At 49.3% G+C, this 17,289-nt stretch overlaps 1 long non-coding RNA gene across 3 annotated transcripts in view; it reads right to left on the bottom strand.

Moving 5' to 3' along the window:
- LOC131486719 (uncharacterized) overlaps positions 1-13,148 on the bottom strand; it is a 268,359-nt gene extending 255,211 nt beyond the window's left edge. Inside the window, exon 1 of one of the 3 annotated variants that reach the window (XR_009249401.1) lies at positions 12,115-13,148. This is a non-coding gene — a long non-coding RNA (uncharacterized LOC131486719). The remainder of the gene's footprint in view (positions 1-12,114) is intronic. The other 2 variants (XR_009249402.1, XR_009249400.1) reach the window with 2 other exon arrangements.
- Between the last annotated feature and the right edge of the window lie 4,141 nt (positions 13,149-17,289).

The raw sequence follows: 17,289 nt of genomic DNA, 5'->3' as shown, positions 1-17,289 counted from the left end.
GTCAAAGGCCTTGAGGTGGGAGGGGGTCCGGTACAGGAGGATAGAACTGTGGGGCTCCTGGGGGCCAAGGGCTACAACACCCAAACTGACCTTGTCAAATGGAAGTCCATGCAGAACGAGAGAATCCCAAAGGTAGTAAGGATAACCTCCAGGCCAAGCAGAATGGTTAAAGAAAAGTCTACCCTAGGGAAGCAGTAGATGAATTCAGATATTTCAATTCCATGTGAAAGAAAGTCTAGATGCATTCTGCACACAAAACTGAGCCCACAGGGTGCAATTCCCAGGGAGAAGTTTTTAACCTCAGCCTAAGGACAGCATTCCTACAGCCTGCCTCTCCTGGCTCCAGAAACTCATTCCCTCTGTATTCATTCAGCAAGCACTTACTGATTAGGGTAACTACTCATCCTGGTTTGCCCAGCATGGTGGCATCTTATGCTGTAGTATCCTTTCCCATCAGGTCAGCCCCCCCATTCACTCTTTTTTTTTTTTCAATGTTTGTTTATTTTTGAGAGAGACTGAGACAGAGTGTGAGTGGGGGTGGGGCAGAGAGAGAGGGAGACACAGAATCTGAAGCAGTTCTCCAGGCTCTGAGGTACCAGCACAGAGCTGGATGCAGGGCTTGAACTCCCAAACTGTGAGATCATGAGCTGAGCCGAAGTCGGACATTTAACCGATTGAGCCACCCAGGTGTCCCATCCCCCTTCACTCTTAAAGAGTCTTGCTTTGATAATAAATGATATGGCCCCCTACTCAAGTGAGCACTTGCTACATGCCGGGACTGGACTGAGAGAGTTGAAGACACAACGAAAATACAACCCCTCACTTTGGTGAGCTCATAGTCCAGGTAGAAAAGGAGACATTGAAAGAACAAATTAGGGGTGCCTATGTGGCTCAGTCACTTGAGCATCCCACTTTGATTTCAGCTCAGTTCATGATCCCAGGGTCATGGAATGGAGTGCTGCATTGATCTCTGCACTGAGTGTGGGGAGCCTGCTTGAGATTCTCTCTCTCTTTCCCTCTGCCCCTCTCCCCCACTCACGCTCTCTCTCTAAAATAAAATAGGTGTAGGGGCGCCTGGGTGGCGCAGTCGGTTAAGCGTCCGACTTCAGCCAGGTCACGATCTCGCGGTCCGTGAGTTCGAGCCCCGCGTCAGGCTCTGGGCCGATGGCTCGGAGCCTGGAGCCTGTTTCCGATTCTGTGTCTCCCTCTCTCTCTGCCCCTCCCCCGTTCATGCTCTGTCTCTCTCTGTCCCAAAAATAAATTAAAAAAAAACGTTGAAAAAAAAAAAATTTAAAAAAAAATAAAATAGGTGTAGGTAGATAGATAGATAGGGAAATAAAGAAAGGAGAAAAGAAAAGAAAAAAGAAAAGAACAAATTAGAGTATAATGTGGTGGGGTGCCCGGGTGGCTCAGTCAGTTAAGTGTCCAACTCTTGATCTCGGTTCAGGTCATGATCTCACGGTTCATGGGTTCGAGACCACATCAGGCTCCAAACTGATAATGAGAAGCCTGCTGGTCTCTCTCTCTCTCCCTCTCTCTGCCCTTTCCCCACTTTGGCATGCTCTTTCTCAAATAAATAAATGAACATTAAAAAATAGAATATAGTGTGGTAAGGGGTGTATAAATAAAAGTGCTAGAGATTGAGACATTAATTTTAATATCAGAGATGAAAAACAGTTCACAGCTCATTCAACACACTTGCTCATTTAATAAATACACACTATGTAGGTACCACTGATAAAATACTAAAGAAAACAGAACTCCTTCTTTCTCTCCTAAAAAGGTTATGGCAAATGAGCCAAACTTATACAAATTTTCTCTCATTTTTGAAAAACCTACTTCGTGGATAGCCTTTTTTACATATATTTGACCTAATCATGCATTCAGAAACTTCCAATTATTGGTTCTAAACCTGATTGCTGATGTCCAATAAAATCAAACCCCTTTTCTACTTGGAAATTTTTTAAATTTTATTTTAGAGCGAGAGTGTGGGTGAAGGGGAGGGGCAGAGGGAGAGAGACAAAAGCAGGCTCCGCGCTCAGTGTGGGTTCGCTTCAACACAGGGTTCGACTGCATGATTCTGGGATCATGACCGGAACCGAAATCAAGAGTCAGATGCTCAACCAACTGAGCTGCCCAGGCGCCCCTGGAAATTTTTTACATACATAAAGACATCGAATCCATTTTCCTCAAGTGTTCTATTTTCCAGGCTAAATATTCCCAGTTCTTCCATTCAGTTTTCCTATGATCTGGACATTGGACTTTTTACAGTTCTGGCCACTGTCATTCTCAATTGTCCTTATCCCTCTGAAAAAGCAAAGCCCAGAACAATCTCCAAGTTCAGGTGTGCCCTGGCTCATGCCCAAAGAGTGCTACCTCTGTGTTTCTCCACTCTCCACCCTTCCCTCTGGGCCAGTCCCCCTCTCACGGCGTGGGGCAAGCTGACTTGCTGCTAAGCCAGTATTTGTATTGATTTCTTTCTAATCTGTGTTCCCATAACACTGTTAGTACCAGCAATATAGCACCTGTTCCTACTTTACTTCATCTTATTAGTTTAGGAACCCGTGGAGTTATAGAATGTTAGTGTTCAGGGATACGGCAGATCTTCCAGTCAAGTCCCACAGTCCACAGGTGCAGTTACCGAGGTACAAAGAGCTCATAGGAGAGTCTTAAATCACAGCTCATTGCATTCCAGCCTGTCAGGACACAGATTCCATCCCTCTACATAGAAACATCGGTGCCCTATGTAACTATTTCCTTTCCCTTACTCCTTGAATGCTACAACGAGGAAGGACCTGCCCTCTAGGAAATATCCCTACTTCCAGGATCTCCCGATTTTCAACCCACTCTCCATACTTACCAATCACGCTACATTTTTGAAAAAAAGTTAAAATGATGTAAAAGTTCCCCATCATATAGCCGCTCCTACCATGCCTTAGAAGACCGTATGCCTTCCTAGCCTGTTATTTATTCTTCCCTGATGCTTTTTTTTTTTTATGTTTTTATTTATTTTTGAGAGAGAAAGAGAGAGACAGACAGACAGAATCTGAAGCAGGCTCCAGGCTCTGAGCTGTCGGCACAGCGCCCGGCATGGGGCTCGAACCCATGAACTGCAAGATCATGACCTGAGCCGAAGTCGGATGCTCAACCACCACAGCCACCACGTGCCCCTCTTCCCTGATGCTTCTGTTGTCAATTTGAAGAAGTGCCATTTCCAAATATGCCACATCTGTTCAGCACCCTCTGAACTCCTACCTGCAGATCTCTCTTCTTGGACCGCATTCCACACTCGGCCCGCTCTGAGTCCCCACTTTGAGGCTTGCCCTCGTGAGAAAGACCTCCCCCAGTTCTCCCCAGGTATACCATGCCCCACCCCCCCACCCCCCAAGCCCCGAGCAGCAAGGTCACTGCTCCCTTCACTGCGTTTCACGTAACACTCCGTACAGGTGCCATTTGTGCCCATAACATGTGGTGGTGTTTTCACTGCCTCCTCTAAAGAATAACCCCCTTGAGGACAGGTATTATCTCTGCCATCTAATGAATATTCTACACCTATTTCATTTGTTCTACAGATATTAACTGAACCTATTTGATGCCGGGCTCTGGCACATGGGGTGAACAAGATCCATGAGGGCGTCTCCCTTATGCCCCTTAGAGCAGGACAGACGTTCATCAAGCACAAGTAAGAAAAATGGAGTCTAACGAGCGTATTAACCGGGGACGTACTGTGGGCTATGGGTCCATGCAGGAAGGGGCCTAGTCTAAAATAGGACTCATGGAAGCTCTCTCTAGAAAAGTCACATTTAAGCCAAGCCCCAAGAAATCATCCAAGCGAAAGGCTTCAGATTGGGTCCAATTTATCAAGCTTATCTCCTCTCCAAATAGCATTTTCTGCCATTTCTTTAAAGTCATTGGCTAGGAAGAGGGACAAGGATAGAGGTCTGTGGAAACTGGCTGGAGATTTTCCATCAATCAGTATTATGGAGGATATGCCTATGACCAGGGGTGATATTCCAAATATTTAACAACAGGTACAACACAGACATCAACCAGACAGAATGGATACTGACCACAGGCAACCAGGCTGCCTACCCCCACGCACGTAGGCTAAACGCCAGCCCGGGGCAGAAAATACAGCCTTCGGTGGATCTCTCTACCTGGAGGAAGGCACCGACAGCAGCTCTGGTCCACCCCCTTCAGTAGAAGGCTTTAATTCTGCCTATCGAGGACACCAGGCACATAAGTGGGACTTCGTACAGCTTGTCTGGAAAATCTCTCCTAAATACACACACCGCAAACCTGGCTGTGTACCCACCGTCTCCTACGAGGACTATCTCTTGAGTCAGCTAAAATCTCTGGCTGCTGTTTTCACATACTCTTTCCTGTTTAATGCTCCTTTAATACCCAGAGTTAAGTTCAAAAGTGCCCAGTGTCTGCCTTTCTTGCTTGGGGCTTTCTTTGCCCGCCTCGCAGTTGACTGAGGAATTCTAAACATGTGTCTGTGGCTCAGTGAGGCCACCAGTACATCAGGCCCCAGGTTTGATTGGGGTCTATATCCTGAGAGGGATACCAGAGGGAAACTCCACCTCAGATGTCTGCCAAGAAAAAAATGGGAAGGAAGAAGGTATTTGTACCGCTAGTGTTACTCCAGCCCCTTTCTTTGTTGGCTTTATAGCAACAAACCTACCTCGGACAGGCGAAACGTACCCAGCAAGAAGCGATAAGAAAATCACCTCAAGTTTTCTGCAACTTTATAGAAGCAAATGTTTTTGGTTCATAGTAAAGCTCCCTTCTGAGGGGTAGAGGCTTCTGCATTTATCCCAGCCTGGAAAGAATGCCTTACGTAACTTTGTTTTTGTTCCTTTTCCATATATTCATTCAGGGAGTGTTTTTGGAGTGCCTTCTGCATACAGTACACTCTCTTCATTTCAGAGAGCAAAATTGTCATCCCTAAACTTTGCAGGATCACGAACCAACCTATATTCCGGGAAAACAAGGAGCTATTTCCATCACCCTTTATAAATTTGGGGAATTCAACTATTTATCGCTTCATATTCCCAATGGCATTGCTCGGTGTTTATGACCCTGGTTTTGTTGCTAGAGGGGTTTTCATTTAGCTCTTGCAGCAGGTGTGGCCGACCTGAGATTACACGGAGTCCTTCCTAGCCCTCTCCTCCCAGACTGATCCCACAGCACCATAGTGCTTGGGGGCTGAGGCAGGTGAAACTGTTGCAGATTTGTGCCATCACCCTCCAAAGACCAGAAGGCCAACTCCCGCCCTTCCCTCCTTCTCAGAGCCCCTGGCCAGGCCAGCCTCCTGGCCAGGCTCTTGGTTTCCACGGTACCAGAGGAGGTTCTGGTTGCTTCCAGGCCTAGGCTATTTGGAGTGTACTTAGGGTCATCTCCAGGAGGTGGCTTTTTTGTGTTTTTTTACCTTTTTTGTTTCTTTTTAAAATATAATCTATTGTCAAGTTAGCTAACATACAATGCATATATACACTGTGCTCTTGGCTGCGGGAATAAATTCCCGTGATTCACTGCTTACATACAACACCCAGTACTCATCCCAACAAGTGCCCTCATCAATGCCCATCACCTGTTTTCCCTCTCTTCCCCACACCCCCCCATCCACCCTCGGTTTGTTCTCTGTATTTAAGAGTCTCTTATGGTTTGTCTCCCTCTCTGTTTGAAACTATTTTCCCCCTTCCCTTCCCCCACGGTTCTTATTAAGTTTCTCAAATTCCACCCGTGAGGGAGAACATATGATATCCGTCTTTCTCTGACTGACTTATTTCACCTAACATAATACCTTCCAGTTCCATTCACGTTTTGCAAATGGCAAGATTTCATTCTTTCTCATTGCCAAGTAATATTCCAGTGTACATACAAACTACATCTTCTTTATCCATTCATCAGTTGATGGACATTTGGGCTCCAGGAGGTGACTTCTGAACACACACCTTAATGTCTCCCCAGCACTGCCCTTTGGCTCTATGATCTCAGGTGAGATCCTTGAATTTTTTGAGCCTCAGTTTCCTCCTGTAAACATTGTGAAGAATAAAGGTTAGCCCAGGGGGCTGTTGTGAGGATTAGATGGGTTTGCCCCATGTGGACTCTACCCTCCGTCCACACTCCACCCCTAGAAGACGGGAGAGTGATGGGACGTCAGCGAAGGTATGGAGTGACAAATGTACTATCTGCCCAGTTCTCTGTACCAGGACATCTGGTCACATTATCCAGCAAACTCATCCCAAACACTATCATTCACTGCCCCAGCCAAACTGGACATACTGAGCACTTCGTCTCTGCCCAACTTGGCTTTGCCAAATAGGTGACTAATGCCACCAAAGTAGCTTGTGAGTTCTGCCAACTGGCTAATTGTCCCAACATCTCATGTAGAGCTTCAACATATACAGCAGGTAGGAGTAAATTGTTCTGATTTAAGGAGATATTGCTGGTGATACCATGCACCCCCCCAACTCCCCTCACCCCCCTCCACCTTCAGCACTTTCTGTGAAACTCTGAAAGCCATTTGAAAAGCCCCACCCCAGAGCACTGCACTGCGTGCCCTGCGGTGAGCTGTGACCTTCACTGCTCGTAACACCCAGAATCTAAGCTCCCGAAGGCAGCCGAGAGATAATATATTCGACACCTTCCCAAACCTTCAGCAACAAGAACATTCAAGAGACATAGCTCACACCAGTTCCTTCTGTATAACCCACAGCTTCTTTTTTATTTTTTCCTGCTTCCTATCTGGATGAATATAGGGGGCTCCAGCTGTTGCTGTCAGTCAAATCGCCAGTATTTCCTTTCTGGGAATACATTTTTTCCTGAAGCAGCGTTTTAGCACCAGATTAGCACCCGATGCATTAGGGCTTTTTATCACCTAGCAATATTTGCCATCCAACGGGCTGAGCAACGCAGTTACCATCAGTTACCATCGCTCAGGTTATATTTGTTTGCTGCTCTCCGTCCATTGTCTCACCGTAACCTGCACTTGACTCACACGCAAAAAATGGCCCCTAAGCAAGAAAGTGAAGCAGCATTAACGGTCAGAAATCCTTAGTCACCGAGCTCGTCTATTTCTCTTCACTAGCATCCATCCCCTTCTGCACCCCTTTTCTCACCACAGACCCAATTCTTCAAAGAATTTCAGTTCCTGGGCACGTAGCAAGAGTTCAGTAAATATTTGATAATCTGCTTGAAAACCCTGGACATAAAAGGTGCGCAAAGGTTCTCATCACAGAATTTTAGACCCAGCAGGGAACCTGGAACTGACACAGAAGGAGCTCTTCATTTTGTAGGTGGGGAAACCGAGGTAAAGAAAGGTGAAGGGATTCACCCATGTTCCTACCCAGCTGTTACTATTATTGAGACCTCCTACTTTCAATCCAAATGGCATCGTGAGTATGAAAATGCTTCTTCTCTCATTCTGTTCAAGGTCCTCGTGTTCCAAGTTTCCAACTGACATACGATGCTGTTTTGCTATCACCTTGACTCTAGAAGTTTGGTTAAGGTTACCTTTTCATTTCAAAGACGGGAGATTTAAAAAGCTGGAAAATTAAAAACTAGAATTCCTTTGTTTGCCCAAGACAGCTCATTCGAGATTTCGCAAACCTGGCTATGTGTCAGAACTGTCACCTGGCTGGGTTTCAGAATCATCACTTCTCTACGAAATCAATCTCTGGGCTTGGCAAGACTTGGGACTCTGCCTGTTCGTTGCTCATTTGGGGTTTGTTTGTTTCTGTTTGTTCGTTCTCCCAGAGCTTCTGCTACACATCAGGTTTGGAGACTGTAGATCTAATCAGCGTCCACTCCTTAATCACACGCACACGCGGATGGCGGAGAGTGCGTACTTTATGATATCTGAGGAGGAGGATGCTACGGGTGTCCTCCGAGAATCACAGCTAACGTCACCCATCAAAACACGAGTCAAAAATAGCCCATGGTAATAACAACGTCGACTATAAATCCCACTCGCTAGATCACTGAAGGTAAGTAAGTTCGCTGTGGTCCCGGGTGCCCTGCCCCCTGGCGAGCACCCCCAGATGCTGCCCTTCCTGGCACACAAACAGCCGGGGCTGCTGGTGCTGGAGTCTTGGATGGCGGCAGCAGCAGCAGCCGCGGAATCACGAGGCAAGTGTAATTTAAAACCTGCGTATTTAATTAGACAAATTCTTGTCAACATATAGTTCCAGCACTTTATCTCTCTTTTGGCTCCGATTCCCTCTTACCGCCCCCTTTCCAAGTAATTCCATGAGTTCTGGGAATGTCCAGAACTGCACATGCCCAGGACTAGCACCAATTTATCCTGAGTAATCTGTCAAGTGGCAGCTCATGCTTTTCCACTGGTGTAGGTTACCAAGCAACCTCCCTGTCACCCAGGATAATGACCTGACTCTAATTCCAGGGGACACAACACAACGTGGGATCCTGGGTGCAGGAACACCACCGGTGTGGGACCCATGCCAACCGGTGGGTGAAGCCCAGCTGTGCAGTTGCCCGGGTCAACTTTTAGCCTTTGTCTGTAAAATAGGGACGGGGGAACAGCTCCCCAGATGGCTAGGATTTGAGATAAGGTACCTAAAGCACGAGGCTGCTTTTGTTTAGCGTCAGCCTGAGAACAGGAATGAAATGGCAGCAGGGAGTGAGGTGTGGGAGGGTCACTGTCAAAGGGAACAGAGAGCAGATGATTCTGCAGCCCTCCAGGCCCCCTGCTCTCCCAAGTCCCTCTGGAGAAGTGCAGAGATGGCTGGCCCTATGCTCTTGTTGCCACAGTGGGACTGGGGAATTTGATGGGTCATTTCTGCAAAGCCTTGAGCATCCAGGAAGCTTAAAGCTGGCCATGGGAACTGGCCGCAACAAGACCTGGTGTCAGCCCCAGGCTCGGCATCAACAGCTCTCTAAGGCCATGGCCTTCACAGTTGCCTCGGCACTTAGTTTACAAGCTCTGTCCATGACTCGGGGCCAATGCAGCTGGTCCTTTCTCGGCTCCATGTGGCCACTTAACATGGGGTATGCTCCCCCCACTGAAAAGCACTGGTGGGGAGGGTGCAGAGGGAGAATCCAGCCAATTGCATAAATTTGCTCTCAAATATTTCTGCCTGGGAAAGCCAAAAAGTCAAAAAGAGGTTCTGGCTCCTCGAGCACTCAAAGCTTTTGTATTTGAACAGGAGGAGAGGCTGATTTAGAGGATTTACGAATAAACTGGAAACCAGAGCAGGAACTCCTAAGACAGGATTTACTAACAGTTTTCTGTGACCAGAGGCCTACCAACCTCCATTAATGTCTTCAGGATCCTCTTGGAGAAGAAGGGGCGGGGGGGGGGGGGGTGGGGGGTGGGGGGTGGCGGGCAGGGTCTCTCTGTGAGCCTGGTGATCATGAGATCTGGCCCGGCAGTTTAGGAAACTAGCCAGAGGGGGCAGTTTAGGAAACTGGCTACCAAAAGGCAGGGGCCTCTCATCCAGGAGGTGGAGACCATTTCTCGCAGCCATAGGAACCAGGAAGGACACGAGCAGACAGGAGGGCACCCCCGCGGCCCGGAATGAAACACCTGGTGAGGCTCCTTGAGGACTTTGTGCTCTTTTGCAAAAAGCTCTCCCCGGAAAGGATGCCTGGTTCACCTTTGTGAAAATGTGTGCTGTTAGAGCCACAAGGACTCAGATTCCAGGACCTGGACGTTTGCAAGCGTTCTTTACTCTTAGTCCGTAGAGCAGTCAGGAGGAGGGAGGCTCGGCAGAGCAGAAGCGGCACCAGAATGGCAGCGCTGATGGAGGTGTCCCGGTCACGCACGCTGGCTGACGGCACAGTCCCCTCACAGAGTCGGAGCCTGCGAGGACACACGGGCTGCTCAGACCAGACCCGTAAGCCCAGCAGCCAGGGGCTTGGTTGGGCTTTCATTCGGGACTGTGTGGACGGTGTCTGAATAAGGCAGGAAGATCCCGGGCTCAGAGTCCAAAAGCCGTCCTGGGGTTTGGCTCCAGCTCCACTGACTGATTTGCACCCAATCCTAAGAAAGTCCCAGACCTCCCTCTACAGCCTCTGCCTCTGTTAACTCTTGATTCATTTTGGAGATACCACGAGAAGCTTTCTGAGCTCCCAGTGACCTAGTCCAAACTGTGACCTGGACCACTCATATCAGAGCCATTAAAAATTCAGATTCCTGGGCCCGGGCAAGACCAACTGAAACAGAATTTCTGAGGAACTAAGAAGTCTGCATTTTAACAAAACCTGAGGTGATCCTTACGCATGATCGGGACTGAGAGTCACTGATTTGGATGATGAGTCCAAACTGCTGAATATGGTTCCCGGGCCTTTACGCTCTGCCTTTTGAGTACCATTCCCAGCATCCTCTCTGCTTCTACACCACTGGCTGACATTCAGGTCCCCATACCAAGGCCAGGTAGTGGGCTCATTAAATGCATCCACTGAATCCCCACAGCACCTCTGCAAGCAAGTTCTCTTATCATCCCCAGTTGACAGCGGGGGAGACTGAGGCTTACAGAGGCTCAGTAATGTGACCAAGATCCCACAGCAACTATGATGCTGAGGTCAGAGTCATATTTCTATCTGTGGGACTGTAGAGTTCTCGCTTTTAACCACCACCAGTTTACTACATTCTGCGTTCCCTCGACGTGCCCAAGTGCCCGTGCCTGTGTGCTCCAGCTCAGGTTGGCCCTGGCCTCACATGCCTCCCAAGACTCTTCTCCTCTGCAAATACATAGAACTTGGATGGTTTCCCAAATCCCCCCAAGTTTCTGTGCGTTAGCTTCTCCCTCCTTCGTGCCCGGCCATTCTTTTTTTCATACCTCTGCTTCGCTGTCAGGACTGTACTATGATTATTTATGTTCCAGCCTCCTCTGAGACGCAGGATTTTTCAGGCACTTGCACTGTTCTGAATGATACTGCAACGGGGGATACGTGTCATAGTACGTTTGTCAAAACCCACAGCATGTACAACACCAAGAGTGAGCCCGAATATGGACTGTGGACTTGGGTGATTAGGACGTGTCCATCTAGGTTCATCAATTATAACAAATGCGCTACTCTGAGGAGGGGTATGGATGGAGGGGAAGCTGTGATAAGTGAGGTCAGGCGTACACGGAAGCTGTACTTTCCACTCAGTTTTGCTGTGAACCTAAAACTGCTCTAAAAATAAAAGTCTACCTATATTATTTTAAATTTCTAGGATGCCGTTATCCATCCCTGTAACCACACCGCCCGGCGTAAAGAAGAGGTTAAACAAATGTACGCTGAATGAAAGCCTGAATGGCAGGACAGCCCTTTCCCATGGGACTGAGAAAAACAAATCTGAGGAACTGCCTCCGCCGTGACAAGAGGCCAGGAAGGGACTACGAGAAGGTATCAAGCAATGGAAATTTCGGAGGAAGTAGCGAAAGAAAGGAAGAGAGATCGGGTGCTGTGTCGCTGGTCCAGAGGAGAAGCTGAAGAATGGGGGCTGTGAGGGGGCAGAAGGCCACGGTGCTGAAAGGAAGAGCCAGAATGAAGAAAACAAGAAGGCAGGGCAATGGGATAGAGGCAGACCAAAATGTCCCAAGGTGCTTTGCATGCAAATGCTTTTGAGCCCCAACCACTCCAGAAGGCAAGCAGGGCCATTAGAAGGTTAAAAGAAGACCCACGCAGTCAGTCTCTGAGGGCAAGAAGGCAGATCCTAAGAGCATCAGGGGACCATTCATCGTGCAAACGCAATGCAAGGGAAAATATCAGCAAGTGGAATTATGCTGCAAGAACCTCGACTATAATGTCACGGGGAATGAGTCCAAGAGACGTTTTAATGACAACTCCAATGCCAGGGATCAAAGAGCATGACATAAGCTTTAAGAGCAGGGCAATTAACGATGTGTTTTGGAAGGAAAATCTGGAAGAAGAAAACGCGTACTACCAGCTGCGGTAATGCCATTGAGTAGACCAAGGAGGAAAATAAACACATACAGTTAGAAACAAAATGGCTGCAAAAGAGACCTCGCACTTATAAATGTTGGCTAAACGAGAGGTTAGAAAGATCACTCTATCGTTCTACCAAAGCATGCCTGCAACTGAGACCAGATTTGGCATTCGACACCCTTGGGTTGAAAACCCAGCTCTTTGACTTACCACCTCTGTGAACGTGGGCGACTTTCTCAAGCCATTGAGAGACTGTTTGAGACTCCGCTTCTTTATCTGTGAAAAGAACATAGTAGTACCTACTTTATGAGGGTTGTTGCTACAATTAAAGGGCCTAAAGTATACCTAGTGCTTCAGAACAGTGGCTTTACAAAGATTCTATAAATGATGGCAGTGGTAGTGGGGTCACGGTTAGTACCATTCAGTGTCACGAAGATACCCTTTTCAGGTACCCATGCCCTGTTCCCCCAAGTAGGTTTTACCCTCCAAAGGAGCCGTGCAAGTCTGTCAGATTAGCCCGACCGAAACAACGCCAGAATCTGGTCTCTTATTCTGAGCTGTCTGTGTGCAAGACAGCGTGAAGAGCCCGATTAAGGTGCTCAAGCCAGGATTCCCATTCCATGGTCCCTTCCATTCTAGTGCCAGAAATGAAGCGGCGGACCTCCCTGTGGCCCAAGGCAGACTTGCAGGAGCGCCATGGGAGCGTCACAACCAGTGGGCCCGGGGTTGGCGGAGGGGACAGTCATTCACGGCTAGCACCGTGGAAGAAGAGGCAATTTACCAGACAGTCCTGACAAAATGACTGAATGGATCCCAGAGACACTGAGCCCGGGTACATCCCTCATAAATCACAGTTGAAGGACAAGTGCAGATGACCGTGGTTTGTACAAGTATCTCTGGTCTGGGACAAGGGGTCCAGAGGAAACAACCCGCTGCCCAGCCAGGGGAGAAGAGAAGGGCCGAGGCAATCAGATGTCGTACAGGCAGATAGGAGTCAGGGTCTGTGGCAAGACTGAGCCAGAGGCATGAAGACAGACTCTGAAAGGCAGGCCGGATGCAGTGTTGGGCCAAGGCTGACTTTTGTTAGGAGAGCGCCAAACCTGGAAACGAAGCCAGGAGAGAAGTAAACATGTGAAGAGAACAACTGCATTCTTTCAGAGTGAGAGAGAAGGATTGAGAAAGAAGGACAGACAGGAAGACAAATGGAAGGAGAGACTGACCAACAGAAAGAGAGGGACTAACGGGCAGACTGATCGACAGAGACGGAGACTGACAGAGACAGAACAGACTAGCCTGGCTGACTTTCCCTCCCTGGCTCCCACACGTGGTGGATGCATGGCTGCGGAGTTGGGGAACGGCTCCCCGAGAAGGTGGGGCAGGGGCTGGGCATGCCGCAGCGGGGAGACCAGATGTCAGGAGAGGGGGGCCACGAGAGTCAGAGCTTTCCTTCAAACTTCCCAACAGTTTCTTTAACATAATTATAGAAGCAACACAGACTCCAGCCCAGCATCTTTGTTTTCCTTGTGCCATGCTGTTCTCAGGGCATCTGAGTCCTCAGCAAGGAACTGTCACTTTCATTTCATTCTATAAGAAGACAGAAAGCTTCGATGGCATTCTGCTAAGAAAGCTGGAATCAGGATACAGATCTCCCGAATAAGATGAGTATTTTTTTAGGGTAGTTGTTCAGCAGAGGCAGGACCGTGGCTGATGTCACCACCCCAGTGTGAACAGCGCGTAAGCAGCCCTGCTCTCTGCTCCTGCCTTGGCCACAAACTAGCTCTGTGATCTTGGACAGCTGACTTGACCTATCTGGAGATCTGTCTGTGAATCCACAAAACGAGGAGATCGAACTGGCTGTCTTTCAGGCTTGCTTGCGGTGCTGCTGCCATTCTAGATTCTGTGGTTCCACAAACCCCTAGTTATTTATACATCAGGCTTTTTCGCAACACCTGAATAGTATTGCCAACTATGTCAATAATATTTTATTTATTATATTACTATGAAGTGAATAGGTTATTTATCTTCTCCCAGGACAACTTGTACTTGAATACAATTTCAACATGCATAGTAAATCTCTCCTCCTGTGAACTCCAAAAGCATTTAAATCTAGACACCTCTCGGTACTCACCACATTCTGCTTCAGGCTATGCTTATTCAGGAACATGCCTTATTGTCCATTACTAGATGTTAAGCTCCCCAAACGCTACCTGGAAACCCAGCTGCAAAGAGAAAGAACGGAGCTACCAAGGCCGCTTTCACCTTTGCAGGTCCCAGAGCATACGCGGCACGTTCAGTGCGTGTTTGTGGAGCAAACATCTATTTGGAAAGGATGCAAAACTTACAAGGGATTCATCAAATGAACCTAATGAAATCCCATCCTTGGCTGCCCCCACCGCAACACAGCAGCGCGGCTAACCTAACACCTTTGCCTAGAACTAATAAACATTGACCAACTTGAACGCACATGGCCTCTAGCCTCAATGCTGCCAAAAAGTTTGGGAAGCCCACAGAATACGGACAAGAGATGTCGCTGCGGTGGGTCAGTGGGGAAAGAGGCGGTGGGATGCTTTGAATTCCCAGTCATTGAACGTGTTTGCAAGATGCCTGAAGTTACACAAAAGCTAACGTTATAGGGACCTGACGGAACCAGATAGTGTCAGGTTGGCTGCCGAAGCATGTTTTCAGCCGAGAAGGTGAAAATGAGAGGAAAAACATAGGGGGAAGGGACAGAGAACAAAACTGTCTAGGGTCTTCTTAAGGCAAAGGTCCCTCCAACCATAGTTTCTAACCATCCTGCAAGAAAGTTTAGACAGGGACCCAGTGGTTCTATTTCAACAAGATCTCCACCGTCCTTTTAACGTCCAGCAGGCTTCCTGACCCCGTGTCCTCTGCCTCTTGCCTAATTCCCAAGGAAAGCGCAGCCCTCCCCCGACTCGCCAACCCAAGCTCTGGGTCCCTGTCAATAACCACACCTCCAAACGGTGCCTCTGTGTCCTAACTACCACACCACACCTCCGCTTCCCGCCTCCCCCACCTCTGCCCCACCTCCAGTCCTCACTCCCCTACCCAGCCTGGCCTGGGGACACTGGCCTCCCTTGTCACCCAGCAGGCCCCTGCACTTGCTGGGGTCAAAGGCCATCGGGGCACACTTCCTGTTTCTCCCCTTCCACCTCAGCAGCCCTCGGCCATGCTGTCTCACATTCCAGACACCCTTTCTTTCTCTCCCTCTTTGCCTTCTTCTTCCATTACTAATGCCTATTCTAGAAACTTGCTCAGTCGGGACTGTACTAGCGAGTGACCGGGGTGTCCTGCACCACCCAAGTGTCCGCAAGTCTCGATCGTGTTACAGCCCAATTTCTGTTTGTGTTAGCTCGCTCGCTCTTTTACTTCCGTGTTCATTCACATTTACCGAGTTCACATTCTGCAGGAGGGAGGGAGGTTTACTCGACTGAGGCTGGACGCGGCCGTAAGGATGGCCAGAGAGAGCCTTGAACCTGCCATTGCCGGACAGGATGCACTTAATCTCCAGCCTGCAGAGGGCACGGGGTTGAAGCGGGCCTCTTTCCCAGCAACTGCCCTCCAAGACAGGCCGCTTCACAGACTGCAAGGCTGCTCACTTCTGGCTGAAAAACTCCCGTGGCTGACTCTCTTGGAGGAGCAGGAAATGAGAAGCTGTTAACGAGTGGAACCGCTGTGAACCGTGCCAAGAATTCTATGCCACACGGTCGCAGCATGCTGAAACAGGCTGAAGACGCCGGTCTCACCAAAGAGTTAAACCAAGGCCGCATCGCCAGGCCGTTAATGCCTCCTGCTTTCCGAGCTGACAGGAACAGGACGTTCTAAAATGGCTACACCCTTGAACCACAACTCATCAATCACAGCGCGGAACATCGAGCTTGGGGCTCCGACCGGCTCCTGCAAACTCCCTCTCTCGCCTCTCCGCCAGGCTCCTGCTTTGTTACCAGGCTCCTCACTTGCTCTCCGGAAGCCAGAACCACTCTCGGGTCTCGTGTCCCGCATACCCGTGTGCCCCCCCCCCCGCCCGCTGGTCCCCCCCCCCCCCACTGGCCCATGCGGCCCAGAGTGCCCACGAGTTCACGGACGCCAGCGTGATCGCCCAGGTTGGCCACTGCTTATTCATCAGTCCTGCTAAGTGGCACGTGCTCGGGCTGCCACACAGGTCGCCTCAAAAACATCTGGCCGGCTGTGTACCTCCCCAGCGGCGTAGCAGTGCGCCCCTCTCTGCCCCTGTCTCCCTTCAGCCTCCGAGGAAAAGAAGTCCAGCCTCCTGCCTGGCATTTCTTCCTTAGCTGCGTGGAAATCAATTTGCGCCAGCCTTGCTTTGGCTGCTCTAAGCCGCCCCTCCCGGCGGCTCCTCGATTAGCTCGTCCCCATGTGTGCAGCCACAGCCCTTTCCGTCCTGACCCTGTCCCTTTCCCCGGCCTGCCACCTCTTCTCCTCATTTACCTCCCCCGGGCTCCTCCCGGACCTCTGCGCACAAAGGCCCCGCCCCCTCTTTACCTTTTAAACGCGCTCTTTTGCCCACAGGTGCCTTCGGCCTCCACTTCCCGCCCACGTGCAACCACCTGGCTTCTTGCTCACCTGGTGCCTTTCCCACCCTCTGGCTTTCCTGCCACGCCTTTCTTCCCGAGAGCTGCCTTCCGTCCAGGGACACATCCCTCCCCCACCCCACCCCCCCCAGGCTGTCTCTGACAGATACAGGGCGAGTCTTCTAATCAGATAGTTTATATTTCAGTAAGATGAACCCGGATTCCAAATTCCCTCCCTGGCCGACGGTGAGCGCTCACCACGTGACTATCGCGGATCCACATTTTTCTCCAGCAGATACCCCCTCCTATCCTCTCTCCCCGACCCTGAACCCCCCACCTTGCCTTCTTCAGTGAGGTCATATTTACCTTCCGAGTGAGAACCCAGCATTTTCAGGAAATTGCCAGGACTAATACGATCTGCTCTTTGCCATGTATTTTCTTTGATTCAGCCACTGCTGCTGGTGCCCACCCAATTCCCACCCTCACCCGCCCTGCTCACACGGTGATGAGGACAGCTAACGTTTACTGAGCCATGCCTGTGTGTCAGGAACTGCTCCAAGCGCTTTGCATATAAAATTCCTCGGGTCTGCCCTCTGCATCTTATTTTAGCTTCTTTAAACTCTTAACTCACAGGAGGAAAGCCACCAAACTGGGCAGAGGGGAAGAAGCCTTAAAATAACCAACGGGAACAATGTAAACACCTCTAGATGTCCCGATTAGATGTTTTAGGATCTTTACTCCTTTAGGTTTAATTCCCACTCATTCAAGCTGGTACGTTCCTGGTTCTGAACATAGAAACTTGCTTTTAAATTAAGAAGTATTATTGCATTTTTTC

The sequence above is a fragment of the Neofelis nebulosa genome, chromosome 1, assembly GCF_028018385.1.
Source record: "Neofelis nebulosa isolate mNeoNeb1 chromosome 1, mNeoNeb1.pri, whole genome shotgun sequence".
In the NCBI taxonomy this organism is placed as follows: Eukaryota; Metazoa; Chordata; class Mammalia; order Carnivora; family Felidae; genus Neofelis; species Neofelis nebulosa.
Note: the sequence above shows the minus strand (reverse complement) of the source record. Positions and strands in the feature narration are given on the sequence as shown.